This window comes from Berghia stephanieae, chromosome 2 (genome assembly GCF_034508935.2).
Source record: "Berghia stephanieae isolate SIO BIC M18660-M18661 chromosome 2, UCSD_Bste_1.3, whole genome shotgun sequence".
NCBI lineage: Eukaryota > Metazoa > Mollusca > Gastropoda > Nudibranchia > Aeolidiidae > Berghia > Berghia stephanieae.
This window is the reverse complement of record NC_088361.1, coordinates 108,666,775-108,674,274: the sequence shown is the minus strand read 5'-3', so window position 1 is coordinate 108,674,274 and position 7,500 is coordinate 108,666,775. Positions and strand designations below refer to the sequence as shown.

Here is a 7,500-nt window from a genome sequence, read left to right as displayed (position 1 = left end):
AATTCCTATAGGGAATGAGATTAGCGGAAGAGTAGCGTCCCTTGATTGGAAGTCACGAGCGGAAAAGTTGTTAGAGAGAGAACGTCATGTTGGTTGTGCGGCATGAGACACTTCACCGAAAGCGAGGACGAGAGAGACCTTTATATCTCTCTACCTTGTCCCTTTTTGCCTATTTCAATGAACAAATTGTAAATGTACTATCCTATACATTTTGTGATAAACTAATATTATGTTTCACTCGAATTTCAAGAGCCCAAACTGGACAGTTCTATTTTAACTTCTTAAATGGTTAAATTATTTTGTTCACGCACAAGTACACACACACACCCACACACCCACACACCCACACACATACACATACACACACACACACACACACACACACATATATTATATATATATATATATATATATATATATATATATATAAATGTGTGTGTGTGTGTGTGTGTGTATTGTGTGAGTACAAAAGTGGAAAATTCATAAATCAGATTTAATATTGAAAGTGTCCTGATATTATCCTTGTTGATTTCCTTGAACATTGGTTTGAGAAGGAAAGTTTTAATTGAATGGTAATGATGATGATGATATCATGATGATATAACATTGTTGGCTTTTGTTTTTATTTTCTCCCCCCACCCCCCCCCCCCTCCCCCTCCCCCCTCCTTTCTTTCCTTTTTCTTTATCACTGTTTTACAATATTATGATAAATAATTACCTTCCTATAAATAAGGCTATGCGTTGGCATACAAAACAATTGCTACATTACCGTTAACTGTTCCGGTGTTTTCCGGCGTGCGCACTTTATCTTAATACTGACTTTTCGCGTCAGTGTGGGTGAGCGGGGACGTATTCTGAAATACAATACTTTCAATACGATTCAGTAGTCTGATGTCACGCGCCCGGCAACGGCGGCCATCTTGGTTCTAAACAAAGAAAATCATTACATTTTTATTTTTCATGCTGGCTAGAACTTTTCATATGCATTGTGATCGGAATGTGTAAAAGTCAAAACATGATCAAATTTATGGGGTTTTTTCCCCTCTGGATACCCTTTATGCTCGCCGGAGAAATATTTCATACGGGCGTCCGCCATTGCTCCGATAGTTTAGAGGCAGTGTTACTAAGTTACCATGCGTCATTAGGAAGGAAGTGACGATACGACTGTTGAAGAGTATTACTAGTGGAACATTGCATTGAGTTAACAACACCAGAGACATGCCCTGTCGTTTTAACGGGCGATTTCTTTTGTGTTTTTTTTTCTTATCTTGGTTTGTTCCTGTCTACCGGAGCGTTAGAATTATGATTGTATTCTGTTTTAAATTCAAAATGAATACGACGGAATTCTACTTTAGCATGTCATTTTGAGAAATAATTAATGACAATGACAGGCTCAAATATTGTATTGGACTGTAAATCGATGCCGCTTTCAGATAATTCAGTGACATAAAAAGCAAAAAAAAACAAAAAACTTGAGCTTTTATATAGCGCAGTATCCACTTAATGTGCTCAAAGCGCTTTACAAGGGGTCACTAACCAACAGCCACCTGTAACATGTAGAACGAGACATGACGCCTGTTAGGCGAGAATACATTTTTTTCCTGACAGACACAACGCTGATAACGGCCAGGTACTCATTTTACACCTGAGTACGGTGAGAGAATGTGAGTAGAGAGCGTTTTCCAAGGACTCAACTATGCGCCGAGCGAGGCTCGAACTCAGGACACCTTCCGATCCGAAAGCGAGTGACCACATAGCCGCACTCATAATGAATGGGGTCGGTAATGGAATTTTATTTTTTACCATTCTATCAATTCAGCAACAGATAAGATGCTGAGTACACTAGATTTCGTTATCTAGTGATGCTGTCGTGGCATCATATTCGATTGGAACCAACATTAACATCTCGTTGCTATAATATCTGTTTATCCCTTCAGAAACAGGAATTTACTCCGGTGCCACGGGCCTTGCGGCTCTGAAGGAATTTTTGTATGCCCGGGGGCATTGTATTCCAGGCCGTTTTTATATTTCGTAAACAAACCTTGATAACTATTGCTTTTCTCATTTTGGTTTATAGATAGTTCGAAGATGACGTCACTCAGGCCTTTGTTATTGTTTTTGTCATCCGCGTTTGTGAGTTGTTCTCACTAAACTGTATTAACCAGACTATAAAAGTTCATGGTTACACAGAGTTTGTGTGTTGGTCGTAATACTTCCGGATGGCAATGTTGTGAACTCCTTGGCCAAGCGCATTCTATCTATATATTTTCTAAGTTCTTTTCTTTCAGTGATGAGTTGGTTTCAACCTAAATGATAGAAATATTTATTGTATATAAATAAATTGATTAATATATCGATAGTATGCGCTTGGCTAAGGTGCTCACAACATTGCCATCCGGAAGTATAACTGGCCAACACACAAAACTTTGTGTAATCATGATCGTTTATAGTCAGGTTAATACGGTTTAGTGAGAATTACTCATAAATGCGGATGGCAAAAAACAATAACAAAGACCTGAGTGACGTCAACTTCGAACTATCTATAAGCATGCTTATTGAGTTTTAAAATCACATAACCACGGCTTAACAAAGCTCAGTTCACGACTTGACAGTGATTTGTTTATTCTCGCGTCAGACCAAACGGAACCGAGTTTCCACTTCGGGTAGTAAGTCAAGTCACCAGTAATGAGCCCTTTTTTTCCAATTTATACACTATCCGTCAACGCTTATTCAATGGATTTCATTAACTCACTCAATCCTAGAGATTTTTGCTACTTTTCAAAATTTGGAAAAATATATTAAAAATGAGCATTTACATAGATAGTTTTATTCAACTACCATTAAGATGCAAAACTTAAAAAAACAATAGCTTTGATACTACGCCTATAATTTGTTTCAGAAAAATGTAATAAATAGGCATGGGGTAAAAGTAACCTGGGTAAACTACAGATATAGTCGGTGTTAGGGTTGAGTGAGTTCAGTGGCGGTTCTAGCCTATCTATAGTGGTGGGGCAAAGATGATTCGGTCATATATATATATATATATATATATATATATATATATATATATATATATATATATATATATATATATATATATATATTTTTTTTTTTTTTTTTTTTTTTTTTAATTATTATTTTTTTTTTTGTTTTTGTTTTTTTTTTCACCTTAAAAAAAAATAAATTCAACCACAAATAATCACATTCACAATGAAATGACAATACCAGTAGATTTTAATTATTCCAAAAGTAATCAAAAATGAATCACAAAAGAGAATAAAACTGAAAAATAAAGCGACGTGACATAATGCGACAACACCTTGACAATAGAAGTCCATTTCGTTCACTCGAAAAATTAAAGAGATGCTTTAATCCCTCAACAGCGAGATTAATATTTCTGTTACATTACTGATTTTCAGTAGTACGTAGTAACTTTTAAGTTTTCATCGAGAAGCAACAACAGCGATATGATTCGAGTTTCATTCAGAGCTCAAATTGCATCATTTTTACTGCTCTCTTGGTGGTTAGAATGATTGTGCCGGTGGTGGTAGTGGTTGGAATAGTGGTAGCGGTGGTGGTGGTGGAGGAGGAGGAGGAGGAGGAGGAGGAGGAAGAGGAGACGGTGAGGGAGGATGTAATTATGGTAGCGGTTTGGTGGTGCTGTTGGTTAGAATGATAGTTGTGGAGACGATGATGGAAATTATATGATGATGTTGATATTGTTTTTATTGCTATTGTAGTGCTTGTTGTTAATGTTGTTGTTGATGTTAATGATGATGATGATTATGATGACAACGACGTGTCGTCGACAATGATGATTACGATACGATATTACAAAGTTTATTCAATCTTAGACTTTCGCCAATAAATCATACAATTTGATGACAACATACATGAAAGTGGAAAAAAATGGAAAATGGAACCAAACAATAAACTGATACCATTAATAACCACAAAAAATACAACAATCGTAATACCACCAATACGTACAATAATAATAATAATAATAATAATAATAATAATAATAATAATAATAATAATAATAAAAATAATAATAATAATAATAATAATAATAATAATAATAATAATAATAAATAATAATAATAATAATAATAATAATAATAACAAATGATAATAATAACAATAATAATGTTACCATCATCATTACTACCACCACCATCATTATTACGTTTCCAATCAGTTTTTCTCGTTTTTTAAAATTTGATACCTATAATAGACGAAAATTCCGGTGATTTTTTTAAAGGGTAGATCTAGTTAAAATATCTACGATTTTAGTAACCCTGAAAACTACGATTTTTATTTTCCTATTTCAAGTAGGCAGGTCTTCTATGACAGGTATCAGTTCAATAGTCAATAAAAGACAAACAAAAACAAAGTTTATTTAATCTAAACCCTCTTCCGCACTAGGACAGGACTGTCCCGGGACAGTCCTGTCCCAAATCTGTAACATATAGAATTTAGAGAGATCTTCCGCACCTATTGGGACGGGACAAAACAGTCCCGTTGTGTCCCAAGCCGTTGTGAAATGCTACAAAATCAACGGGACAGGACTGTCCCAGTCCCGTGTTCATATCGTTTGTGATAGTAGAAAAATATAGCAGACTTCCGCACTAGGACAAAAAAGTCCCAGACTTGGCGGCGCCGTGTCAAAATTGAAATGCCTGTCTTTATTTTCTGCATCCCTACTACTACTACTCCTCCTCCTCCTCCTCCTCCTCACTACTACTACTACTACTACTACTACTACTACTACTACTACTACTACTACTACTACTACTACTACTACTACTACTACTACTACTACTACTGCTACTACTACTACTACTACTACTACTACTACTACTACTACTACTACTACTACTACTATTTCTATTGTTGCTTCTGCTGTGGCTAATGCCACTAATATATTAATACCTACATCCCTTACATTTTGTATTTATTTCCAATTCCATTGTATTTATTTTCCAACAATAATCCACACTTTATTTTGGTTCACTTTCTATACTGCATTACACAGTTCCTCCCCGCCTCCCCTCTTTTGACATAATTAATACGCACCTTTTATAAATTTCTATTGCTCTGTTTTAATTCGCGCTTCCTCACAAAGTAGCATACAATTTCCTGCCCATCAATGTTTTTGTTTATGCATCTTAACAACGCCACTACCACATTATCTCATTCGTCTGTAGTTTTTAATTCATCATGTGTTGTTGATGAAGGGGAAACCCGAAACGTCCATTTTATCTGTTTTCGTATATTAAACTGAAGCTTACATTCAATTTCACAGTTATAATTTATTTATTTATTTCAATTCTGAATATAAAAAAGCAAGAACAATTCAAAAAATAATTCTATGTGATGAAACCACGTAAAGAAGGCATAGCAACATAAATATTTTCGGCAATTTAAAAACGTATGTTTATAAATATAATTTAAGAAGTGTCACACTTTGTGACACAGCAGTAACGTGTCTAAAACCGGTCGCACATCTATTCGGTAACTTGTGGGATCAATTATCTTTATCGTTATTTATTTCGGGAATTCTCAATGAAAATATTTATAAGTTAGTCCTTCTGAGCCACTTGGACTCATTGTAAAACAAATTAAGTCCTTTAGAGCCTTGTAGCCAATGGTGCAGGAGTTATTCCGGTTTCAATAGCGTGAAGCGGACAATTAACGTATTTGTTTGAAAACCTTTGAACGGGACGCTAGTCTGTAGTCTATCGCAGATTACTATCCCAGCTTGACAGGTACCCTTTTACACCTGAATGGAGTGAGTGATTGGAGTAAATTTTCTTGCTCTAGAAAGTACAAGTTGGCTTCGGTCGGAATCGAACACAGAACCTCTGAGTCCAGAGTACAACGCGCTAACCATAGGCCATCTTGCCTCCTAAGCTTATAAATCCGGAACTTATCCATGTTTCTGTGGCGTTGAGCAGACAGATAACAGTTTAAAATTTAAAATAATAAAATTCATTTTTTCATCCCATAGGGGAAATTTTTCTCGAGGGTCTATTCCAAGGTAAGACTGGAATAACCCGGGCGTCAGCCGCAATGCAGCGCCGCAAATTTAGCTAGGACAAGGTATAACCAGGCGTCAGCCGCAGTGCAGCGCCGCAAATTGAGCTAGGCGAGGTGACTTAATCAACTGATGCCTTTCGGGTACGAAGCATGCTGACTTTCTATTATCCTCTTGAATGATGCTAGTCCGTCAAAGATTACTTTCATCAGCGAACTGGTACTCATTTGCACCTGGGTAAAATGAGGTGATTCCAAGAAAGTCATTTTAAGATAAGATCGGAGATCACCATAGAGTCTACGGAATTGACCCTTGAGCAATCTTTGGGTCATTAAACGATGCACCCAATATTGTTTTCTCTTTCAATTTGTCTTTTTTTATCCACGTGGTAAAGCACAGAAATATGCAACCTCTATTTCATCCATTACTAGGTAGTAGTAGTAGTAGTAGTAGTAGTAGTGTAGTAGTAGTAGTAGTAGTAGTAGTAGTAGTAGTAGTAGTAGTCGTGGTAGTGGTAGTGGTAGTATTTAGTAGTAGTAGTAGTAGTAGTAGTAGTAGTAGTAGTAGTAGTAGTAGTCGTGGTAGTGGTAGTGGTAGTAGTATTAGTAGGAGTAGTAGTAGTAGTAGTAGTAGTAGTAGTAGTAGTAGTAGTAGTAGTAGTAGTAGTAGTAGTGGTAGTAGTAGTAGTAGTAGTCGTAGTCGTGGTAGTGGTAGTGGTAGTGGTAGTAGTAGTAGTAGTAGTAGTAGTAGTAGTAGTAGTAGTAGTAGTAGTAGTAGTCGTAGTCGTAGTCGTAGTCGTGGTATTGGTAGTGGTAGCAGTAGCAGTAGCAATAATATTACTTTTGCTATAAGAATATTTCATGATTATATAAATCTTATGTAAACAAATCCCATTGTACAGTGTAAAAAATCATTGTCGTCATGTCGTATCTTATGTTGATTCATAAAATGTGAATTATTACAGTTGCAATTGCCTACAAAAAAACTTTTGAGTCTTGTAAAAAAAAAAAAAAAAATAATGCATTCGCGCAGGTGTGTCCTGGGACAGTCCTGTCCTAGTGCGGAACCCCTTTTGAATAGAAGTTTTCTCCATTGGGACAGGACAAATTTGTCCCGGGACAGTTTTGTCCTAGTGCGGAAGGAGGGTTAGGCTTTCGCCAATAATCCATACAATACAATTAAGACAAAATAATGCTACCAATCTCTCCTCATGCATTCGTTAGACTATAACAATAACGACCGTGTTATCTTTACTCCTTCCCCAACCAACCCCTAGCTTCCCGCCTCTTCATCACGAACTATCTTATGTATGTATTAGCTTCAGGACGGGCAAGTACGGAATCTGCCCACCTTTCCTTTAAACGTATTTATTTCCTCTATAACTTAGAATTAAGAATTCAATTCTCTCCTTTCTCAGAAGAGTATTTCTCGTATACTAATTCAATTGTTGAGAAAACCAA

The 7,500-nt window shown here is 36.2% G+C and overlaps 1 protein-coding gene across 2 annotated transcripts in view; it reads left to right on the top strand.

Moving 5' to 3' along the window:
• Window positions 1-7,500, top strand: part of LOC144966199 (putative E3 ubiquitin-protein ligase HECTD2) — a 72,876-nt gene that overhangs the window by 24,558 nt on the left and 40,818 nt on the right. The window lies entirely within an intron of this gene.